This window comes from Carya illinoinensis, chromosome 16 (assembly GCF_018687715.1).
Source record: "Carya illinoinensis cultivar Pawnee chromosome 16, C.illinoinensisPawnee_v1, whole genome shotgun sequence".
NCBI classification, from domain to species: Eukaryota; Viridiplantae; Streptophyta; class Magnoliopsida; order Fagales; family Juglandaceae; genus Carya; species Carya illinoinensis.
In genome coordinates, this window is record NC_056767.1 from 2175792 (window position 1) to 2202416 (window position 26625).

A 26625-nucleotide genomic window follows, 5' to 3' on the forward strand; every position below is an offset into this window, starting at 1 on the left:
TTAATTAGAACCTGCAAGAACTAAATGAATATTCCTAAAGATAGCCATTTGGTCTATGCCCAAGTTAAAGCCATTTGAATTGGAAGAATGGAGAGGAGGATCATGAAGTGCAATCAGTGCTGCAACTAAACCAGCATTGCTAGCGATGGTTGGCTCAGTGAACCATGGCTTATCCCTTTCGTCTAGGAAATTATCAAACTGGTCTGGTCCAGCCACCATGGCTCCCAAAAGAACATGTGGATTTGCAGCAATGGAGTTTTGCCACCTAGCTCCCTCTTCACAAGAGTAAGTTCTACCATCCCAAGGGATCGATGCACTCCTGTGGTGAACTTGGGTTGGGAAATGGTCTCCAAAGCCAACCACGTAGCTCATCTTCATTGGATTTTGTCCTAGTATGTAATAAGCCTAAAAGGGTACAACATGAAAGGAAACATAAGCTATTCAAATAAATGAACTTTATCGGAAAGAGAAGAGGCAGGTTTACAATGAACTTGTTCACAGATCTGTTTTATAATAAAAAAAAGTTTTACAATCTGATGTACTTATCACAATAAGCCACATTCGTTTTTGAATTTTACTTTCATGATAACTTTTCATGAACCAAATATTTCTCGTTTAAAGAACCCATTTAATTAAGGAGTAGGACTCAAAATTATTATGATATTAATTCGTTCTTGCCTGAGACATGGAGAAGCTCCTCAACATATTCACAGAAAAACCATCACTCTTGCAGTTCACACCTGATCTACGCAGAAGATCAAGGTAGTCACTGTACAATTTGCTTAGAAAAGCTGCTGTTGCCGCAAACTGAAGTGTTGTGCCAGAATTAGGCTTTAGGAGGATCAATCCACCTACAAAAGGAATTTTATGTGAAAAAATCATAAGTAAATGGGCTATATATTTGCTCTTTTACGTATATATTCATAGAGATATTCCCAAAGTGTGCATTCATATGTACTTAAATGCACACAGTTTCTGCAAAACAGATATTTACCTTGTGTCTTGTTGAAGTCTTGTTTAGAAATATTGAGCCATCCACGTTGGATTCCAAATCACAAATTACATGGCAAACAACCTGTTGTGAAAAACGATGACAATGAATTGAAAAATAACACCGAACGAGAAAAAACAATCACACACGCAATCACACACGATACAAGATATACGTGGTTCGGCAAATTGCCTACGTCCACGGGAGCTGCAGAGGATTTTTATTATTGAGGAATCACACTACAAGATGGGTCACAACACTGTTCGTCCATAGTGTTTTCGTGTCTGCTCTGTACGGACTTAAGAGGCAAAAAATCATATATATAGTTCAAACGGCGGAATCCCTAAATCGCATGTTCGCTCGAGCGGCGTGTCGAGCGCGCGTCGAGCGAACTTCCCTTCCGCATCCCGCTCGAGCTCACTGTCGAGCTGACGTCGAGCGTTCGACTCTGCCTGATTTCGCTCGAGCGGCCAATGCCTCCGCTCGAGCGAACTCCTCCTGCTCGAGCTCACTGTCGAGCTGACATCGAGCGTTTGACTCTGCCTGACTTCGCTCGAGCGGCCAATGCCTCCGCTCGAGCGGTGTGGACCAGACTCCACAGTACTCAACAATTCTCCCACTTGGAGACTGGTACACTCGCTGTATCGCCGTCTTCCTCAAATATGATATCCTCCACCTCTGCAACTCACTGCTCCTGTCTTCATTCTAGAAGACCAACTGAAGTTGCGCACAACTTCAGTTTCTCAAGCGTAACACCCTTTGTCAACATATCAGCAGGGTTCTTGCTTCCACATATCTTCTCAAGTAACAACTGTCCGTCATCTAACAATGACCGTATGAAGTGATACCTGATCTGAATGTGCTTGGTCCTGGAATGGAATGCTGGATTCTTGGCAAGGAATATGGCACTCTGACTGTCACTGTAGAGAGTGCCTTTCTGATTCTTCTTACCCAATTCTTCCAAGAAGCCTTGTAGCCATACCATCTCATTTGCAGCCTCTAACACTGCAATATACTCAGCTTCTGTTGTAGACAAAGAAACTGTTTTCTGTAAATTAGAACCCCATGACACTGCAGTACCACCAAGTGTATAAACAAAGCCCGTGGTACTCTTTCTGCTGTCAATATCTCCAGCTAAATCAGCATTAACATAGCCCTGCACCTCCAAGCTCTCTCCAGAGAAACATAAACAGGTTTCTGAGGAACCCTTTAGGTACCTCAAAATCCACTTCACTGCTTCCCAATGTTGCTTTCCTGGGTTACTCATGTATTTACTCACAACTCCCACTGCATGGGCAATATCCGGTCTTGTGCAAACCATAGCATACATAAGTGAACCAATGGCTGAGGCATAAGGAACCTTACTCATGTAATCTCGTTCCTTCTCTGACTCTGGTGACTGATTCTTGCTGAGTCTGAAGTGACTTCCCAAGGGTGTGCCAACTGGTTTGGCCTTGTCCATATTGAACCTGCTGAGTACCTTTTTCACATACTCAGCCTGTGAGAGTCTCAACGTACCTCTAACTCTGTCTCTGACAATTCTCATGCCAAGGATTTGCTTTGCAGCTCCCAAATCCTTCATTGCAAAGTGCTCTGACATCTGCTTCTTCAGATTATTGATCTCATCAATACTAGCCCCTGCAATAAGCATGTCATCCACATACAACAGCAAAATAATGTAAGAATTGTCAAAATGCCTGACATAGCAACAGTGATTTGCCTGACATCTAATATACCCTGCACTGTGCATAAAGTTGTCAAATTTCTTGTACCACTGTCTAGGAGCTTGCTTCAGGCCATACAAGCTCTTCTTCAGTCTGCAAACTGAACCTTCCTTTCCCTGTACCACAAACCCCTCAGGCTGGTGCATGTAGATGTCTTCTTCAAGGTCTCCATGAAGAAAAGCTGTCTGCACATCTAACTGCTCAAGAAATAGATCTTCAGTGGCAACCATAGCCAGTACCATCCTGATAGTTGTGATCTTTACCACAGGAGAAAAGATCTCAGAGTAGTCAATACCCTGCTTTTGCTGAAAGCCTTTTACAACAAGTCTAGCCTTGTACCTCTTACTGTCGTCATGCTCAGTTTTCACCCGGTACACCCACTTGTTGTGTAATGCCTTCTTCCCTGATGGAAGTTCTGTCAACTCCCATGTCTGATTCCCTAGCAAGGAATCCATCTCGTCTTTCATGGCCAGCTCCCACTTGCTAGAATTCTCATCTTGCAAGGTTTCTTCATAACATTGCGGTTCTCCACCATCTGTCAACAAAATGTAATTCAAAGTAGGTGAGAAACGCTGTGGAGGACGTATAGTCCTAACTGACCTGCGAACTGCAACTGTAGGAGTAGACGGTTCTGAAACTGTCTGCGGAATAATAGGAATGGGTGCACTAGACCCACTCTCCCCGTCACTCACATCTCTGCACTGCACTGTGACCTCTGGTAGGTCATCCAATCCTACAAACTCGGACCCCTGAGGAGCTACTGCAGAAACTGTACTCGACTTATCCTTGTACATCATTTTCTCATTGAAAATCACATTCCTGCTTCTTATGATTTTCCGACCCTGATCATCCCAGAAACGATAGCCAAATGCCTCGTCTCCATAGCCAATGAAATAGCATTTCTTTGACTTAGCCTCAAACTTACTACGAGCATCAGAATCAACAAGCACATAAGAAAGACAACCAAAGGTTTTAAGGTGAGAAAACTTAACCTCTTTCCCGCTCCAAACCTCCTCAGGCAATCCACAATCCAGTGGAACTGATGGCCCTCTGTTTATCAAATAAACGGCAGTGCTGACTGCATCTGCCCAGAAAGTGGGTGGTAGTCCAGCGTGCAACCTCATGCTTCTAGCACGCTCATTAATAGTCCTGTTCATACGCTCAGCAACTCCATTTTGCTGTGGTGTCCCAGGAATGGTCTTCTCCATTCTGATACCCAGAGCTGCACAGTACTCCTTGAACCCGCCATCAACATACTCACCACCATTGTCAGACCTCAAACACTTCAGTTTCAAGCCTGTCTCTGTCTCAACCATGGCTTTCCATATTTTGAAAACATTAAATACTTCAGATTTATGTTTCAAAAAATAAATCCATACCTTCCTACTATGGTCATCAATGAACATAACATAGTAGCGAGAACCTCCAAGAGATGCAACTGGAGAAGGACCCCACACATCTGTGTGCACAAGATCAAGTCTTCCTGTCTTTGGCGTCCTGCCACTTTTCAAGAAGCTGACCTTCTTTTGTTTCCCCATAACACAACTCTCACACATACCGAGATCAACTGTCTTCAGTTCTGGTAGCTTGCCTCTAGACAGAAGTTCCGTCATACCCTTCTGACTCATATGGCCAAGCCTACAATGCCACAAATCTGCTGTGCTCTCTGCAACGGTAGTAGCAATAGTGTCAATTAAACCAGTAGTCATATAAAGTGTACCAGTTTTCTTACCCCGAGCTAGTACCAATGCCCCTTTTGTGACCTTCCAGGTGCTATCTGAGAACACCACTGAATGACCACACTCATCAAGCTGCCCAACAGAAATGAGGTTCTTCTTCAACTCAGGAATGTGCCTGACCTTTTGCAAGGTCCATTTGTTCTTGCCAGGGAGTGCAATGTCAATGTCTCCCATCCCCACTACGTTCAAAGCCTCACCATCAGCCAAATATACCTTCCCAAAATCACCTGCAACATAATTCCGCATTAGTTCCCGGTGGGAAGATGTATGGAAGGAAGCCCCTGAATCCAGTATCCAGTCATCAACTGGACTATGAACTGCAAGCAATAGTGCATCCTGTACTTCTTCAGTTACCACATTAGCACTATCATTCTCCGTCTTCTTGGGGTTTTTGCAGTTTTTCTTTATGTGGCCAGCTTTGCCACAATTCCAGCAAGTTGCCTGCTGACCAGGCCTCGACTTGCTCTTGCCCCTGTACTTTGATTTTGATCTTCCTCTGTTTGAATTCCTGTCATGTGATCTCCCTCGAGAGTCAACATTTAGGGCTGAACTCAAACCCGAGGTCTCGCCTGAATCTTTCTTGCGCACCTCCTCAGCCAAAATCAAATCACGAATATCATCATATTTCAGTTTAGTTTTACCAGCAGAATTACTAACGGCCATTCTCATGGCTTCCCAACTATTTGGCAATGAAGCCAATAGTATCAGTGCACGTATCTCATCATCAAATTCAATTTCAACAGACGACAATTGATTTGTGATAGTATTAAAATCATTCAAATGTTGTGCAACAGACGTACTATCTGCCATTTTCAAATTGAATAACTTTTTCATCAGATGTACCTTGTTATTCGCTGACGGCTTTTCATACATACCTGACAAAGCCGCCATGAGATCCGCCGTCGTCTTCTCCTTGATGACGTTGTGTGCAACGGATCTCGACAGGGTTAATCGAATAACCCCCAGAACCTGTCGATCCAACAGGTTCCAACTAGCATCATCCATCTTTTCCGGTTGCTGCCCCAATAGTGGAAGATGAAGTTTCTTCCCATAGAGGTAGTCCTCTATCTGCATCCTCCAGTATCCAAAATCCGTGCCATCAAACTTCTCGATCCTCGATACCTTCAATTCATCTCCACCCATCGTTTCTCCTCAGACCCGAACCTGGCTCTGATACTAATTGTTGTGAAAAACGATGACAATGAATTGAAAAATAATACCGAACGAGAAAAAACAATCACACACGCAATCACACACGACACAAGATGTACGTGGTTCTGCAAATTGCCTACGTCCATGGGAGCTGCAGAGGATTTTTATTATTGAGGAATCACACTACAAGATGGGTCACAACACTGTTCGTCCACAGTGTTTTCGTGTCTGCTCTGTACGGACTTAAGAGGCAAAAAATCATATATATAGTTCAAACGGCGGAATCCCTAAATCGCATGTTCGCTCGAGCGGCGTGTCGAGCGCGCGTCGAGCGAACTTCCCTTCCGCATCCCGCTCGAGCTCACTGTCGAGCTGACGTCGAGCGTTCGACTCTGCCTAATTTCGTTCGAGCGGCCAATGCCTCCACTTGAGCGAACTCCTCCTGCTCGAGCTCACTGTCGAGCTGACATCGAGCGTTTGACTCTGCCTGACTTCGCTCGAGCGGCCAATGCCTCCGCTCTAGCGGTGTGGACCAGACTCCACAGTACTCAACACAACCAACACAGCAGCAACCGATCTAGAACCTTCAGGAATTACTTAGGAAGCTTGGTGTATGCACTCTGGTATTTGTTGTAACTATTTGGCAGAGGAATATTACGTGCTCTGCATATTGCATTGTATTTTTGGCAGTACACACTAATTGTCTGTAAATATACTTAGGAAAGATTCCTCTTGTATTTCTATAAAAAGAGCCCTGTACATCTCTATTTTTATTATCAATGAAATACAACAATACTTGTTTTCTCTCATACTCTATCATGGTATCAAGAGCCGCACGTGACTAACATCTTTTTTCTTTCTCTATTCTCTTCTCTTCAACTTTCTTCTTCACCATGTCTAGCGATGGTTCTCCCTTGGAAAAACCTATCTCTTCTTCACCCACTCTTCAGCTTCCAGCCAATTTCTCACATCTCGTTTCTGTCAAATTAAACTCTGACAACTACCTCCTTTGGCAAGCCCAAATAATCCCCTATCTTCATGGCCAAGAGCTTTTTCACTTCATCGATGGCTCCACCCCACCCCCACCTCTGATACTTCCCTCTGCCTCAGCTTCTCCATCTTCCTCTTTAATCCCTCAAAGCAACCCAACATATCTGAAATGGCACAAACTCAACCAACTTCTTCTTAGTTCTCTTCTATCCTCTCTTACCAAACCAATACTTGCTCAATCAATCTCTTCCCGCACCTCTCGCGAACTCTGGATTACTCTTGAAACTATGTTCACTTCTCAATCTTAGGCCAGGATTTTTCAAATCCATCATCAACTCACCAATCTAAAAAAAGGCTCTCTCTCTATCACTGATTACTATCACAAAGTTTGTCATCTATCTGACACGATGACGGCCGCAACTTTGAAGTCTTTTCCTACCTATTAAATGGACTTAGCTCAGAATTTGAATCCTTCATAACATCTGTCTCCACCCGTGCGACTCCAATAACCTCAACATAACTCTTTAATCTTCTTCTAAATTTTGAAAGTCGTACGTCCCTCAACTCAGTTCAGCACGGCCTTCTTCCAACTCCAGCAGCTAATATCATGACTTCTTTCTTCTCTCGAGGTGGTCGCACTAGTTTTCGCGGTGGGAGAAATGATTCTCGTGGTGGTCGTTCTCCCCCTTCCTCTCCATCTCCGACTTCCAACAAACCGATCTATCAAGTGTGTAACAAGCTGGGTCATATTGCCTTACAATGTTACTAACGATTTGACCAAGCCTATCAATAGAACTCCCCACAACCTCCTTTAGCTCACTACACTTCCTCACAATCCAACACTTCTTCCCAATGGTACCCTGACTCAGCTGCCACAAACCACATAACCTCCAACCTTCACAACTTAAACATCTCTTCCCAACCATTTTCTAGCCCTGAGCAAATCACTATCGATGATGGTAAGACTCTCAAAATATCTCACATTGGTGATTCTCGGATTTCCTCCTCATCCTCTAATTTTGTTCTTCACAATTTATTACATGTTCCTCATATCACCAAAAACTTAGTTCCTGTGAATCAATTTTGCCATGATAACTTTGTTTTCTTTGAATTTCATGATTTACATTTTTCTGTGAAGGACAAGCAAACCGGGAATCTTCTTCTCCAAGGACCAACACATAATGGACTCTACCTCTTTCCTCCTTCAGCCACAACAAACTCATATCCTGCTGCCTTTATTGGTGAAAGAACCTCAGCTGCTCAATGGCATCACAAACTTGGTCACCCATCTCTTCGGCTTGTGCCTCACATTTTGCGTACCAAGTGTTTACCATTTATTCCCACTCAGACTTCCCTTTTCTAGTCTACTTGTCCACTTGCGAAATATAGATAATTACCATTCAGTCTTAATGTTAATCGGTCCTTAGGGCCTTTGCACTTAATTTTGTAGTTGTTTGGGGACCATCCCCTTATATTTCACATGATGGTTTTCGGTATTACATTTCTTTTGTTGATGACTATAGCCGATACACTTGGTTTGGTTTTATCCACTTTCTTCTAAGGGTGATGATGCCACATCAACTTTTGTTCTTTTTCAAAAAAATGTTGAACGACAATTTAATACTAAAATTAAAATTGTCCAAAGTGATTGGGGCAGAGAATTTCGACCCTTAACCACTCTCCTTCAATCCCAAGGCATTATACATCGACTCTTATGCCCTCACATCCACCAACAAAATGGTGTGGTCGAGATAAAGCATTGCCACATCGTTGAAACTGATCTTGCTCTATTAGCAACGGCATCTCTCCCATACAAATTTTGGTCTGATGCTTTTCATACCGCAACTTACCGTATCAATTTACTCCTCTCACCTTCCCTTCACAACAAGTCACCACACCTCATTCTCTTTAACAAAGACCCAGATTATTCATTTCTTAAAGTTTTTGGGTCCGAATGTTGGCCAAATCTTTGGCCCTACAACAATCACAAAATCCATTTTCGTTCCCTCTCTTGTCTCTTTCTTGGATATAGTCCGGTACTGTAATGCCCGTCCTTATGGTGGGTCCTTTTCATAACGATTTTGATAAAAATTGACGGGAATTATGATTCATTTTCAATTTCTTTTCCATTCATACAAGAATACAAAAGACTCCATACTATAAATAAAATTCATTTTCTTAATTAAAAGATCACAGTGGAAAACATTAAACTTTCATAATTAATATCTTTCATATAAAACATATAAAACATGCCTTGTGCTCTTCCCCTTGGACTGTGCCCGTCTTGACCTGTCATGCTCATCTTATGCCTGGGAGGGCACACATAAAATTAAAATTAGTCGATGACTCGTAAGCATTACTTCATACAGTCAAAATATAATAACATAGATTTTCAGTCATGCATTTATCATTCCGTACATACATATTGTACTTAGCATGCATACGTCTTTCTTTTCATTTTAAAACGTTGCAAGGTGGAGTTTTTCTCTATAAACATGCTTTCTTCATTTAAAACAATTCCCCACGCATCGCTGCCTTAATTTCTTAAAGAGTCTGTTCATACATACGTCTTTTTACGTACATTCATGCATACATACATACATTCATACGCTCATCTTTTCTTACTTACATACATTCATGCATTCCGTTCATCCATACATACATGCATTCTTTCTTAACATGCATCCATTCATTTTTATCACTTTCATTGACCATAGTACACTGTTACGCCCGTGTGCTAGGGTTAGCAGTCTTTTAGACCTGATTCCGCCCGTGGCCATGGGTTGGGAATCCATTCCATTAGGGTGTAGCACTGGGTGCACTACCAGTACTACTTACCCGGCATTACAATCTGCCTAGTCCAGTCCATTCATTAGTACCATTTCCATTCCAGTCCATGTGGCCATTATGTATTTTCATACATCATCCATTCAGTTCGTTCATTCCTTTTCAGTCATTTCTTTTCCTTTTCAATCCACTCTTTTATTTTAAATTCTCACAGTTCTTACGGTTCTTTAGTTCGTTTCTTTCATAAAAGCCATATTAAAAGAAAATAATTTTCATTAAAGTCATTTTAGAAAAAGTCATCTTTCATGGCATCATTTAAAATATCATCTTTCATAGGGACATTTTAAACATAGGGCTGAAGCCTCACTTTCAAATGGACATTTTAAAACACTTTCTTCACGTTATTTAAAGCATAGTTTTCTTTCTTTTTGTAAAAGTTGTTTTAAGAGAAGTTTCTTTAAGAGAAAATGGTTTTCTTTCTTTTTCATAAAATTTGTTTTAAAAGAAGTTTCTTTTTTTTTTTTTAAAGAAAAAAATAGTTTTCTTTCTTTTCATTTCAGTTTCAGTCCTTACGGTCCTTAACAGTTCTTACTTGTCTTTTAAAGGTTCTTTCCGTTTCTTTTCATGAACATTCATACAATACGTATTACTTATAACATCCATTCACATGCATACATGTACATACTTTGGGTGCGTAAAAAGGGACTGCCAAGGAAGGCCGTTATGTACTTATACTTGAAAACTTATGTTTCGTTCTTCTTCTTTCGTAAACGTGTATTCGTGGAGAAAAGTTTCATTTTCCTTTTAGAGAAAAACTTTCATCTTCTTCTTTGTTTGTATAAAGAAAAACTCTAGAAGAGTATGAACGTAATACTTACCTGGACTTCATGCCATACTTAATCTATGTAGTCCATTCATGTGCGTATCAGATGGCAAACTACATACATAAACATAACTTACGTCATCATCTTTCTAATGCATAAGTAACCATTTTAAAAATAGAAATATGCCTCACTTAGAACACTCTCTGTCCATCCCTGGGCTCTTACGTGCCATTTACTATGCTAAAACTTTCGGGATCTTATTCTTTAAAGTGAACCTTCGTGATTCACCTTAGAGTTAAGAGACTAAGACCTTTGTCTCGTTCTTCTATTTCCATAATCCGACGCATGATTCCGACCGACAGAGTCATGCATCCTAACCTTAGACTACTTACCCATTATTGCCTTCACGTATCCTAGCCCATACTAAATCCTCATTTCCATCCAGTCAGGCTATATGAATTTAAGCCAACTCTAGGGCTAAAATACCATGTAACCATACTGAAAACAGATTACCCATTACATATGGTAAACCTATCCGACACTCGTGTCTCACCAGAGACACCTGTATCTCATCCCCTTTTATCACTTAAAAGTAACTCATAATTTCAATGAACGTTCGCTTGTATAAACAAGCTCCATACTCCAAAACCAACTTGTTCAGACCCGGTTGATAAGACTCTTCCTACTTCCCAGCCCTGTACAAGTTCATCCCAACACTTGATAGGAGAGGACTGAATCCACAAATGCACATATGTCACGTCACGCAGCTCGAGACTAATCACGAGTCATGTTACGACGCCCATCATGCTTCTGCTGCACACTCTGATACTTTTCCACCACTTCCTTATACTCTTAGTCATAGTCAACTATAAGGTGACACCCGTTACCTTGAACTATAGGCCATATCACCACTGTTTCAAGACACTGTTACACAGTTCCCGCCACTTAACAAGAGAACTGCATCCATAAATGCGCCTTTGTCACACTATGCAGCTCGAGACAAATTCTCAAATAACAGCACGAAGCCCATCATGCTTTTGCTGCACTCTCTGATACTTTTTCACCACTTCCTTATACTCTTAGCCACAAGTCAACCTCAAGTCCACCTGTCACCTTGGATTACAGCCACATTACCACTGCTTCAGGACACTGTTACATAATTCCCGATGCTACATCATACACTCCACACTTCTCTGCTACGTCATCCAATCCTTCGTGACACGGCTTCTAGTGTATCACGACATAATACAGAGTACACTTATGTGAACTCTATTCCATCCACACTACAACACATATCGCTACGATACATGCCTCACGGTGCATCACTACACGATACTCCCTTCACTACAACACTTATTAACGTGATGCACACCACACGGTGCATCGCCATACAACACGGAGTATGCTCCACACGCACCCCCTACATTCTACGCCACACTTCACTACAACGCACGTCATACGATGCATCACTGCAGTACATGGAGTACGCTCCATGCGTACTCCTTTCACACATCACGCCGTATCACAACTACGGCATCTATCTCATGCCCACTTCACATCACAATCCACAATACTATACAATTAAGCCCAACATTTCACAACTGTACTTCACTTCACAACTACGCAGTGAACTCCACAAATACTAACTACAAGGTCTACAGTCCAACCAATCAACTATTATAAACGTAAATAACTAAAAATAGAGGGTTATACCATCGACGGGATAACTCGTGCATTACTCACTACTCGTCACGATCAAGCGTCGGAGGAGTCGTACGTGGTGGTAACACTGCATACGATGGCTGTCCACCATATAAAGTGGCGGTTTGGTCTTAAAAATAGCTAGGCGTGGTCTTGAAAAGGCTCAAGGTGCCCTTGTTGTGGTCAAAGGTGGCGAAGCAAGGCGGATCACGCCGAAAACAGTGAATCCGAAATGGTGAAAGTTTGTTTGAGGTAGATGGAGGCCATAAAACTTCATAAGAAGCTAGGGGAAGGTAGAGGAAGATGTGGTGGAGCTGTGGTGGTAAGGTGGTGGCCATACGGTGGCTCACAGCGGCGGATCGACCATTAGAAGTGAAATGCGACCTTGGAGAGTAAGGGAGAGTGAGAGCTGTTCATAACTCCTTTGGACATGAAATCTATTGGAGAAGATCATGGTGATAAGAGGAACAAGGTGGTGGTGGTGAAACACTGTGGGTAGCCGTGTACGGTGGTGCACGGCGGTGCAACCGAAACTAAGGTTATGGAGACCCATTGGAGAAAGAGAGAGAATTAGAGGAAAAGAAAGATATGAGGAGAAAGCCCATGAAGTGGTGAATCCATTGGTGGTGCTTGATGGTTGTTTCAGCCGTGTATGGTGGCTCAATGAGAAGAAAAAGGGTGTAAAACCCATTTGCTTGGAGGAAGAATAAGAGAGATAGGGCTGCCGATGTAGCTCACCACCAGTGAGGTAGTGGTCGCTGGTGGGGGGGGATCATGCCGGAGGTGGAGGTGGGGCACGGCAACTAGAGGTAGCGCCGGCTGGAAAGCTTGAACCGAACAGTGGAGGGAAATCGTGTTCAGGCTGGATGTGCATGGGAGAGAGAGAGGAAAGAGAAGGAAGAAAAGGAAAAAGAAAAAAAGTGAGGAGGAAAAGAAAGGGGCATGGGTATTTAATCTAAATCATTAGCTTCGAGATCCTCAAAACCATCTAACGATAAGTTTAAATACTGATTTGAAAATACGTAAGTGTCTTAAATAAGACACTGAGAAGAATTAAGATAGAATGTTATTTTATAAACTAAAATTTATAAAATAATATTTCTTCATCATTATATAAAATTGATAAAGTATTGTTAATTACTCAAAGAAAATAAAATCATTTAAATTTGTTAAGAGTTTTCAACATAAAGTTAAACCTCTTAATATTTTAAAACAACTAAAACATTTAATCTAAGTAATTATCCACAATTATAATATTTTCAGAATTCATTAAAATATTATAATTGTATTACTTTAAAAAAAAGCTTATCTAATAATACTAAAAATATCTCCTATAGATATTTCCATAATATTTAAAATATCCGTAAACTTTAAAATATCTATCTTACTTCGAAATCCACTGGATAAATTTTTTAACACGCCATCAAGGTATAGCGCTTAGGATAAGGCTCAATACCTAGATCGAAGTTCAGCACGTAGGACAAAGCTCAACATGTAGACCGAAGTTCCACATGTAGATCGAGGCTCATAAATAGAGAAGAAGAAAGAAGAAGCGGATATTACAGGTACACAAAGGATACAAGTGCTTACATGGTCCCACAAATCGGCTATATATATCTTGAGACATCATTTTTATTGAGAATTCCTTTCCCTATCCTTCTCATTCAAATTCGGGCTCCAATCCAATGCAGCAGACCCATACCATTTTGCCCATTTTCATTCCTCCTGCCATGGGCCCAAATTCAACGCAGCCACAAGGTCCATTTCCTTCCAACCCCATTCCAGTCAGCCCTTTATCACCTTCTTCTTCCCAAACGGATTCATCCCATACCTCAAACCCGATGCACGATAACCCTCACCCCCAAACAGCTCCATTCCCTCACCCAGATTCATCTTCTCAACCCATTTTATCATTCAACCATTGTCTACTCAAAATCCTCCCATACCACCACCCCCACCCCTACCTCCTCCTCCACGATCGCCAATCATTACTTGATCTAAAACAAATAACTCACGTCCAAAACTCTTCACCCATGGCCAAATTCCTTACCCAAAAACTCATCACTGCCTTACTCTCACCATTGATGTCCCTGAAGAACCATTGTCATATAGCACTGCCTCATGATTTTCTGAGTGGCGTGACACCATGAGTATGGAATTTCAAGCTCTACTTCAGACCAACACTTGGTCCCTTGTTCCCCCATCCCCTTCCTCTAACATTATTGGTTGTAGGTGGGTGTTCCGAACCAAACACAATGCCGACGGTTCCATCAAAAGACGTAAGGAGAGACTTGTCACCAAGGGTTTCCACCAGGAAGAAGGTGTCGATTATGTGGAGACGTTCAGCCCGATTGTCAAACCGACAACCATACGCTTGGTCCTCTCTCTTGCCATCTCTCATGGATGGTCTCTTCGACAACTCATCATCCAAAATGCTTTCCTTCATGGAGATCTCTTAGAAACTGTTTACATGGCTCAACCACTCAAATTCGTTCATCCTGAACACCCCGAGTATGTCTGTTGTCTCCACAGGGCCATTTACGGCCTTAAACAAGCACCTCGCGCAACTCTCATCCCGCCTTTGTGAGTATGGATTTTTACCTTCTCAGGCAGATCCATCTTTATTTGTTTACTCTTGCAAATATGTGCTTATCTATGTATTCATATACGTAGATGATATAATTGTGACAAGTTCTCATTCCTCTCAGACTGATCATCTTATTTCCTTTCTGTCATCTATTTTTCTTGTTAAATATTTGGGTCAGTTGTCGTTTTTTCTTGGTATTGAAATCTCTCATTTTTCAACTGGTATTTTACTCTCCCAATGGAAGTATATACGTGACATTCTTTCTCAGGTCAATATGCTCTCTGCAAAGGGCACTAATTTCCCAATGGCTCCCTTTTGTCGCCTCTCCATTTTAGACACCTCAACCTTTTCTGATTCCACTATGTACCGAAGTATTGTTGGGAATCTTTAATACCTCTCTCTCACTCGCCCAGATATTGCCTTCACAATTAACAAAATCTGCCAGTTTATGCATAACCCAAAATTCTCACATTGGCAAGCTATCAAGCGTCTCCTTAGATACCTTAAACAAACTCTGAATTTTGGTCTCTTCATTCATAAGTCTTCCCCCCTTCAAATTCAAGCCTTCTCAGACGCGGACTGGGCCGGTTGCCCAGATGATCGTCACTCCACGGGTGGCTTTTGTATCTTCTTGGGTAGAAATTTAATTTCCTAGTCATCTCGCAAGCAACGCACTGTTGCTTACTCCAGTACTGAGGCTAAATACAAGGCTCTCACCAACACTACTATTGAGCTACTTTGGTTCCATAATCTATAAAAGAATTGCACGTTTTTATTGCTAAAACTCCTCTTTTATGGTGTGACAATCTTGGTGCAACCTACCTATCAGTTGTTGCCAAGACTCTCCAAGTTGCCTTTCTACCATCAAAAGACCAGCTGGCTGATATTCTCACAAAGCCCCTTGCAGCACCACGGTTTCAACTGCTTAGAATGAGCTTCACTATTGTTGATACCCCGCTTGGCTCGAGGGGGCATATTGAGCCATCCACGTTGGATTCCAAATCACAAATTACATGGCAAACATCCAACACAGCAGAAACCGATCTAGAACCTTTAGGAATTACTTAGGAAGCTTGGTGTGTGCACTCTGGCATTTTTTGTAACCGTTTGGCAAAGGAATATTACATGCTAGATCTGCATATTGCATTGTATTTTTGGCAGTACACACTAACTGTCTATAAATATGCTTAGGAAAGATTCTTCTTGTATCTCTATAAATAGAGCCATGTACATCTATGTTTTTATTATCAATGAAATACAACAATACTTGTTTTCTCTCATACTCTGTCAAGAAAGATAAGAACACATGACAGAGTCAGTCATGTTTGTCGACGATGTGAAAACATCTTCATATGGGTAACCAAGATCGTGGAAGTATCAAATTCGAGTTAACAAAACCTAAAATAATGTACTAGTTATGAAACCACTAAAAAATCTGTTAGAAAGAGAGAATAAATTTAACTATTTTTATTAGAGATACAAGTGAAGATTTAATATGATATCAGCACGTAATTCTAGGAATTCAAACCTTAACTGCATACTTCACATTTCATTTAATTAAATGTTATAGTTCCTGATGAGTCCACTTGTTAAGTTTGATTACTCGCACATGTTATAAATGTTGGTTGGTTTTGCATCTCTCAACTTCAAAAACTAGTTCAAGAGGTAAGGTTTTCTCTCACAGTTATAAACTGACCACCAACTCATTTCACAACTGATGTAGAATAATCCAAATAATCTCCCACTCACATATCAGGCTCAGCTGGGTTGGAGACAACGACAACCCATTTCTCTGCAGACTGTTGGACCTGATTGTTAGTAAACCTGAGCTCTGATACTAGTGTTGTGTGGTCTTGGGCCTCTCACAACCTCAAAATCTAGTTCAAGAGGTGAAGTTTTTCCTCACACTTATAAATTGACCACCAGACCTTTCCATAATCGATATAGAATAACCCCAACAAAAAGTTTTAAAATATAAAGATTTATAATTTAACAAATCCACACCAACTTGTATATAATCATGGTCTTCTAAATGGTCCATAAAGATTTATAAACTTACTCCATTAGCTGTGAGCTTGTTGTTCCAGTAAAAAAACCCCTTTATTAGAAGATTTTTCCTTGGCCACGGATGAGTTATATGTTCCGGTTGTAGAATAATTGAGGAAAGAAGTGTTCCCTGTAGCAAAGAACAACCAAGTTCCTTCCCAAAGTAATTCATCCTCGAAACCGGTTGAGTTATAGAACTTTCTTGCATCTCCTGCACAAGCAGCATTAATTGTGGTGTATGTTCCCTAACTAGTGGAGTCTACCTTTGAAGCAATCTCAAATAACTTCTCTGTTGCTTCAACCAAATCGTTGGAGTACTTTGTATCTTCTTTGAATACTAATGATGTAGCTGATAATGCTTCAACGATTTCCCCAGCTAAATCTGAAGCTGTGCTCCCACATTGTGAAACAGGACGCTGATAAGTCATGTCTTCTGATCTTTGCCAACAGTTTATGTCATTGGGAGTGTTCTGGGTTTCATTACTAGTGCTTCCAACCTGAACTCACAAAGTCAAAAGATTGTCATTTTGTTTTGTTTTAGCTACAACTTAAGAGGCAGAAAACATTATTATTTTAATTAAGTCTTGTTTCAGCTGCAAAACAAAGAATATTGTCATTCAATTTTCAAATATCAGGTACGATGATTTATGTTTTTGCCTGAGAATACAATATGATGGCATCTGAAGTTGCATTTTGGGGAGGAAAAAAATTAAGCAAGTAGTCACTTCCCCATTTTATGATGTCCTTAACATGTTTGAGCTCACCAATATCAGCATACTTTTCATGATATTCGATGACAATCCAACTTAAAAGGGTAACAATGTAAGTTGTAGTGAAGCTGAATTTTATGTTGTTGCTAGAATAATAGAAACCACCTTCAAGGTCCACATGGGAATTGCCTGAATTCCCATCAAGCAATCTTGAATCTCCTCGAAACTTCACCGGACTATTTTTTGGTAACATCCAGCTAAAAGAACAAGTACTTTTCAATCAGTTACATGAACAGTTGAAGAAAATGAAATCAAAAGATATGATCATTTTGTATAAGATATGCTTAATATAGCAAAATATTACACTTTTGAGCATAAAAAAAAATTAGAGCTTGGCTTAATGCAAGCGTCAGATTCTTTGAAGGCACATTAAGGGTATGTTTGTAAGAAATATGGAAGCAGGACATAGAGAATAGAAGGAATTTCAAGTTGCAGAAGAACTTTGCATTTCTTTCATAAAAGTTACTGAAAAAATAGAATTACAGAGAGGTGGTATATGTAGCACTCTATACATCACGATCCAAAAGGGAATATTCACAGTCTGTAAAAAATAACTAACTCTACCACTAAGAGCTGTACATCTCAGCAAGTTTCAAAACGAAAATAACTAATTGCTAAATTACATAAAAGACCTAAGCTAGCCTTTGTCATCTAAGCTGAGTTGGGGACTACTCTGTAAATTAACTTCATCAATGGATATCAGCTGCTGCTTATGATCATTATTTTCTAATACCTCCCCCCCAGCAAGATGGAGAATAGAGATTAACTATTCCCATCTTGGAAAGGAGAGCATTGAGAACTGTAGAGGAGAGCGTCTTAGTAAAGATATCAGCCAATTGAGAGTGAGTAGGAACATGTGTAGTCACAATGCTTCCTTCTTGAATTTTATTTCGAATAAGATGTCAATCTACTTCAATGTACTTAGTTCTCTCATGAAAGACAGGATTAGCAGCAATATGTAAGGCTGCTTGGTTATCACAGTGAAGAATGGCAGCATGTGAGTGTGAGATGTGCATATCTACTAGGAGCTATTTGATCCAAGTAAATTCACAACAAGTTGCTGTCATGGCTCAACTCAGCCTCTACAGATGAACGAGAGACAACTGTTTGCTTTTTAAACTTCCAAGAGACAAGTGAGTTCCCAAGGAAGATGCAAAAACCTGTGATGGACTTTCTGGTATCAGGGCATGAAGCCCAATCTGAATCACAATACCCTTGCAGTTGGAAAGAAGAGGAAGAGGGCAGTAAGATTCCTTGGCCTGGATTGCCCTTTAAGTATTTCAGAATCTTGTATGCAGCTTGTAGATGAGCATCAGTAGGCTGAGATATAAATTGACTTAAGACTTGAACTGAGAAACTAATATCGGGTCTAGTGATGGTTAAATACAAGAGCCTTCCAACTAGTCTTCTGTAGATGCTAGGATCATGAAGAGGGAAACCTGAATCCTTGCTGAGTTTTAGATTTTGATCCATAGGAAGCTTGGCAAGTTTGGATCCAAGGGTGCCTAAGTCTGACAAAATGTCAAGGGCATATTTCCTTTGACACAAATGGATCCCTTGAGTAGATCTAGCCACTTCAATGCCAAGAAAATATCGAAGTGAACCAAGGTCTTTAATCTTGAATTGTGTGTTCAGAAAACTTTTGAGAGAATTGATGCAATCAAGAGAGTTGCTAGCAACAACTATATCATCTACATACACTAATAAAGCTATGAAAGTGTTTCCAAGAAGCATTGTGAAGAGACTATAATCTGACTTGGACTGTTGAAAACCATATTGAATAAGTGAAGTTGAAAATTTAGAATGCCATTGACGAGATGCTTGTTTATGGCCATACAAACTCTTGAGAAGTTTGCAAACATGTCCAAGTTTTCCTTTGGTGTAGCCAGGTGGCTTACACATGTATATTTTCTCTTCTAGCTCTCCATGAAGGAAGGCTATTCACATCAAATTGTTGCAAATGCCAACCTTTCATGGCTGCAAGAGCTAGAAGACACCTAACTGTTACCATCTTGGCCACAGGAGAAAAGTCTCGTGATAATCAATCCCCTCATATTGTGTGTAACCTTTGGTCACTAATCTGGCCTTTAACCTCTCTATAGTACCATCCAAATGAAATTTAGATTTTTAAACATACTTACAAGCAATTGGTTCTTTTCCAGGTGGCAAATTAGTCAATACCCATGTTTTGTTGAACTCAAGAGCATCCAGTTCAGCCTACATGGCCTCGCACCAACTCAAGTCCTTGACAGCTTGATTATATGTTTAAGGATCAAGTTTAGAGGAAATGGAAGTGGAGAAAACAGCAAAAGCAGGAGATAATCGATGGTAAGATAGAGATTTTTGTAAAGGAAAAGCAGTACCTTGAGTAGAGGAGGATTGCTTGGCTAAAGATTGATGTGGAGAGGTGAAGTGGGCCTGCTAACAGTGAAAATCCTGCAAGTATTGAGGTGCCTTTTGAGTCCTTGTTGACTTGCGGATGGGAAGAGGGGTAGAAGCCAGTGTTTCTGTTGGAGGAGTGGATGTTGATGAAGGTGAAGAAGGGGGCAACTCAAGAACAGAAGATGGATTTGGGGTAATAGGGAGATCAGAATGAGTTGATGGAATGAATGCAGGTGAAATGTGATGGGGGGAAGAGGCAGCTGGAAATGGATTGTAATTGGGAGAGGAGTCTGGTATAGGGTCAGAAGTTTTGAGGTGAAGAAAGGGAAATGTTGTCTCATGAAAGACAACATCTCTAGATGTAAAAACAGTGTTGGTATCAAGATCAAGCAACTTATATCCTTTGATAACAAATGGGTAGCCTAGAAAGACAGATTTTCTAGCTCTTAAATCAAACTTGGTTCGGCCATATGAGATTGTGGATGCAAAACACAAACAGCCAAATAATTTCATATGAATGTATTTGGGTTTGCTATTAAAGAGTAATTCATAAGGTGTTTTGTTGCAGCAGAGGGAAAGGAATTCTATTGATAATGTATGGAGCGGTTAAGACACATTCATTCCAATATTTTAAAGGGAGACCACTTTGAAATCTAAGGGCTCGAGCAATGTTTAAAAGGTGCTGGTGCTTACGTTCTACAATGGCATTTTGTTGGGGATTTTCAATGCAACTGGTTTGGTGAAAAATGCCTCTTTGATTGAAGAACTCTATCATTTTAAATTCTGCACCATTGTCACTTCTTAGGGTCTTGACTTTAACATCAAACTAAGTTTCAACAAGGTTACAAAATGATTCAATGTAGGGTCGAGTTTGAGATTTTGTTTTAAGAAGATACAGCCAAGTGCTTCTAGAAAAATGATCAACAATAGTGAGAAAGTATTTAGATCCATCGTGGGCAGTGACAAAATAAGGTCCCAATATATCACAAATGACAAGTTCAAAAATTCTTGAAGTTGTATATGTGTTGATTGGGAAAGGGAGGCAATGTTGCTTGGCCATTGGACAGATGCAACAAGGAACTTCATTAAAAGTAGAAATCTCAGTGCTTGCAAGAGGATATTTCATTAAAGACATCCAAGAAAAAGAAGTGTGACCAAGTCTATAGTGCCAAAGTTCTGGTAGTGAAGAATTGCTAAGCATTAGGCTGAGACAAAGTTGGTTTTATTTGAAAGCTTGAAAAGATGATCAGCAAGAGCTGTTGGAGGCACTTCAATATGCTGCAAATAATAGAGTCCATGCCTCACTTCACCCTTCCCAATCGTTGTCCAAAACAAAAGGTTCTGAAGAAAACAAGAATTAGAAAAGAAAAGAAGACAACAAGAGAGTGAGTTGGCAAGCCTTTTAGCTAAAATTAAATTGAATGTGAATGATGGAACACATAGGACATTCTGGAGAAGAATATGGTTTCCAAGCTGGACTGTGCCTATGTGTGTGACAGGTGCTTCATTTCCATTAGGCATTTTTACAGAATAAGAAATTGTATCAGTGATGGTTGTCAAAAGAGAGGTGCTGCAGACCATATGGTCTATAGCACCTGTATCGATTATCCAAGGAAGCTTAGCATATTTGAAAAAAGGGATACCAGACATAGTGGGTGTTGTTGCTGCATTGGCAAGAGGATGTCTTGGTCGAGCTAGAAAAGGATGAAGGCATCATTGAAGGCTCCTTTTGCTGCAACAGACTAAGTAATTGGTGATATTGCTCCTTGGTCAAGCCAACCCTGGGATTCGAGTCTTCATCATGATCAGCAGAAGCAAAATTAACAAAGGACGGTGATGATTTAGTTCTATTGAAAAACTTGTGTCCAGGGGGATAATCGTGAAGTTTGTAGCATTTCTTTGCTATATGAGCACTCATATTGCAGTGTGTACAAGTAGGTAGCTCAGCATTTCCAGCCTTGTAACAGGTGTCTATAGAGTGGCCTGATTGATGACAATGGGTGCAATAGGGGCGATTTTTAGAGGGTTGGCCAGTTTAGACATTTAGTTTGGAAGGGGAATAGAATCTCTTTGTAACTAAGGCCATTGAATCAAGAGAGGGGCAACCACTCAACATGAGATGTTGCCTTTCCTATTGTTGGATCATGGAAAGAACTTTGCCAACGGATGGTAAAGGATCAATCAACATGATTTGGTCCTTTGAGTTATTATAGGAATCATTAAGGCCCATTAGGAATTGAATAACACAGTCCCTATGGTATCTATCCAAGAGGATTTTGAGTTTTCCACAATTACAATCAGGCAATGGATCAAACACATTGAGTTCATCCCATAGAGCTTTCAGTTTTCCATAGTAGATACATACTGAATCGTGGTCTTGTTGCAGTCCAGCTAGTGCATTTTCAAGTTGAAAGATGTGTGCACAATTTTGTTGAGTAAAATGCTCCTGCAACTCAGTCCAGACCATGAAAGCATCATCTACAAGAGCAATGCTAGCCTTGATGGAAGAAGAGATTGAATTTTGTAACCAAGAAGTTACAAGGTCATTGCAGCGTTCCTGTGACGCCCCCAAATTCCGTTTGGGATCGGATGGACATTTGAAGCGTCGAGACATGCAACACAAGGTTACCTGCCCCCGTTCATGACATATAAGATGCAATGTTCCTAACATGCATCTAACATTATGCAATATTCGCAGCGGATAATTTTTTTCTTTAGCAATACTATGCACCAAATTGAAAATATCCCAAATGCTTAAAACATACTTCATACATAAAGACTCATTTAACAGATCACAACACTAGTTCAAAATGGTTATGATCCAAAAAGTACTAGAGATGCAACTCCATTGTACAAGTAGTAATTTACGTTAACTACTATATTAACATTAACGTTGCACTATCGCTTAGTCAACTGTGTCTAGTTGATCAGCTCCTAATTCTCCTTCAGGTCCTGTAACAAGATCTACCATTCAGGGGGAATGGTAGTTGGGGCTACCAAAGTGAGATTTGATTACAAATCTTAGTAAGTTAACAAAAAGCTTCCACACAAGCTAATGATGCATGGATGACAGTAAAATTATAAATGCATAATCAAATTCATAAGTAATTAAAGCATAACTTGGCGTACAACATAGAATAATTGACATAACTCAAATTGAAACATGAACTTAACTTAACTTGACATGAACTTGATCTGAAACTTAACTTAACATGAAAAATACATACTCCACAGTTGTTGTGGCTCCATGTATTCTACGTGTAAATACATACTCCACAGTTGTTGTGGCCCCATGTATTCTACGTGTAAATACATACTCCACAGTTGTTGTGGCCCCATGTATTCTACACAAACTTGACTAAATATGAAAAATACATACTCCACAATTGTTGTGGCCCCATGTATTCTACGTGTAAATACATACTCCACAGTTGTTGTGGCCCCATGTATTCTACGGAAACTTATTCTTTAACTGCTTAAATACATACTCTACAGTTGTTGTGGCCCCATGTATTCAACGTGTCACAATTGATGTGTCTCACGTAGTGTATGCGTCACAATTGCTGTGATCCTATACATAAGTAATCAAGATGAAACGTGACTGGAATACGAAATGACTGATGCCCTGACGTAACATAACGTGACTTGAACATAACTTGAAATACATGACCAACTTGAGATAGAAACATTTCGTAACATGGCATAATATATAATAGACAACATATTTAACATGACATACTTACAACAGTAAATATTACATGACTTGACATACATGTAATAGATGGTATACTTAGCATGACGTACTTGTAAGGTACAGTAATACATGACAATATATTATGTAACAGATAAAAATTGATGACAGAATAAATTCTGTATAATAGACAATTACGTGATAACTTGGCATGGCATGACATATATGATAACACACATACATACATTGTAGTTCCTTTACGTAGCACACATACATAGTAGACTGCTAGTAAGTTAAAAGCTAACTTACCTCGATCTCCGCGTTTCTTATGAAACTTTAAGTGCGATCACGAGGAACTATAATTAGTGATTCTAAAAGTTAGCACTAAATCACTAATAAATTGAAATATAGAAAATACTAACTTAAAGAGTAAAATTTCCATTTTACTCTCTGCATGTAAGAAAATGACCGTTTTACCCATAACTTAAGGATTTTGCATACTAACTCCAAAAGTCACCAAAATTTACATGCATCATGTAAATTTTATCCTCAATTCAAATATCAATTTAGAAAAATTTAAAACTAATCACAACTATTAAAACTCCATAGGGCCGAAATTTCTCTATGCTATTTCTATTGATTTTTGTTTCCAACTTGGTTTGATCAATTTTTTGATCTACGACTTATAAATATGTGATCTTCAAACCAAACCATCACATGGTTTAAAAAGATATCCTAAAATATATATAAGCTTCTAATTCAAGATCACATGGTTAAAAATTAACCAAAACATAAATTTAGCCAAGAACATCCACACTTTGGCTTATCTGAATATCTCTTTGCATAAAATTTCATATCTTTGAAACTAAAATCAAATATTTTCAAAATAATAATATAACATGTATATAAGATGCTTAGAATCCTCCAATAAAATTATCAAAGTCATTGGAATAGGTTTAGACCACCGAAGAGTTAAACTTTCTCAAAACAGAAACTGTTTTTCCTCTTCCAGTTTCTAAGTTTCTAAATCTGAGAAAATATTTCATCAAAACCTTTAATCATGCAAAAATCTTCAACCAATAGTCATATATACATATTAAAAATACTCCATAAAAATTTCGGACCAATATCTATCCATTAGCTTGGTCAAAAACTCTAAACTATAACATATTCTCCAGTTTATCTTCCAGAATGACCTTTTTATAGTTTACATAATATTTGACTGACCAAATGATCTTCAAATGGGATAAATAAGATATTCACGTAAACTAGACTCAAAAAGGAACAACTTATATGAAGGAGATTTTATGATAAAACACTTACAAAAACTTCGAAATGGGCATGCAAAAGAACTCCTAAAAGCTGTCCGAGAGAGAGTGTTTGATATTTTTTTAATGGAAAGTATAAATGAAAATAATTTCGTGGGGAGAGGTGGCTAGAGATACTTATGGATGAGATATGGAAGAGATGAGGTTGGAGTGAGAGTGGAGTGTAGGACTTTCTTACATAATAATATCTACAAAAATCAATTCAAGATATTTTTACCCAATAATATCCACGAAATTAGCTTAAAATATTTTTATCTAATAATATCCACAAAATTAGTTTTAGATATTTTTATCCAATAATATCTACAGTTTTGAACAGACGTTTTGTCCGAAAATATGAAAAAAATGTTATTGCGCCATAAGACCTTAAATAACCCTCCGAATCTAATGGCACAAACCATAATACATTTTGACACTTCTAACTATCTTCAATAATCAAAAACACACTTCTAATACCATAGTAAATAATAACACTACCTATGGAGTTAGACAAAAACCTATATGATTAATGGATTCGTAAAAACTTATGGGATCTTCACGAGCTTCCTAAAGTTAATAGAAATTTCACAATTGAATTTCTGGCGGACTGTTACAGTTCCCAAGCTTCAAGTAAGGGATTTGTTGGGTTGGTGGGTTTAGAAATCTCACCATTGATAAAACCCAACTTGTTTTTTACTCGAAGAGCTCTCTGCATAGCCCAAGACCAAGTTGTGTAATTATCAACAGTGAAGTTCAGAGACAAGGGAAACAAATGGATTATCTCCATGGTCGAGTTGATAGGGGTTGGTGATATCATTGAAATTGAGAAATCAATTTGGGGGAGGTGAGGATTTGAAGGAATCTTCAGTAGTCATGGTGGTTTGTTTTTACTGATATGATGCCATGTAAGAAATATTGAAACATGACACAGAGAATAGAAGGAATTTCAAGTTGTAGAAGAACTTTACATTTCTTTCATAAAAGTTACTGAAAAAATAGAATTATAGAGAGGTGGTATATGTAGCACTCTGTACATCACGATCCAAAAGGGAATATTCACAGTCTGTAAAAAATAACTAACCCTACCACTAAGAGCTGTACATCTCAGCTAGTGTCAGAATGAAAATAACTAATTGCTAAATTACATAAAAGACCTAAGCTAGCCTTTGTCATCTAAGCTGAGTTGGGGACTATTCTGTAAATTAACTTCATCAGTGGATATTAGCTGTTTTTGAGGCAAAAAGTGAATCAACAGAACAAGAGTTAGGATTACAAAGGCTACTGAGATTGAAATGATAATAAAACGTTTGAAGTACTTTCTATCAGTGATAGTTAGATCACAATCATAGGATTTTCATAATCGAGAGGGGATCGAATCTTAGCCATTCATAGATTGAGGGATAATGTTAAAATCGATTTCTATAGAGTTCCAGCGGCTTGCTGAAGGGAGAAGGCGGCCAACCTCTGATACTGCATGAACATACCCTCTAGAGGACTCTTCTGAATCAGATGATTTGCGTGCTGGAGAACCTAAAGAGGGTGGCATGGTTGAGGAAGATGTTGTCTGGCTAATAGAAAGAATTGACATTTCTTGTAGAGAGAAATAGATGGAAACTTTGCCGTCCAAATGATACAATATATGCCAGCAGCAATGGTCATTCCAATGCAGTATTTCGTGTCCTATTTCTTGTAGTTAGTGATCGTGAGAGAAATAGACGGAAACTTTCCCGTCGGAATGCTATATTATATGCCACACCAAAACTAGGAAATTAACATGATATCTTCTACGATGCTATCCAGCAACCTACTCTCAGGAAAATTCATTGTAGAAATCCTCAGTTTAAATGTGTGTTTGACATGTAAGAAGATATCTTTATCTCAACAAACTTAGTAGATTGTAATTTTGATAAAGACAAATACTTTAGTAGTAAATA

General features: G+C 39.4%; 1 pseudogene; it reads right to left on the bottom strand.

Annotated features, from left to right (window-relative positions):
* On the bottom strand, nucleotides 1-26279 carry LOC122299604 (annotated as a pseudogene).
* Nucleotides 26280-26625: the final 346 nt, after the last annotated feature.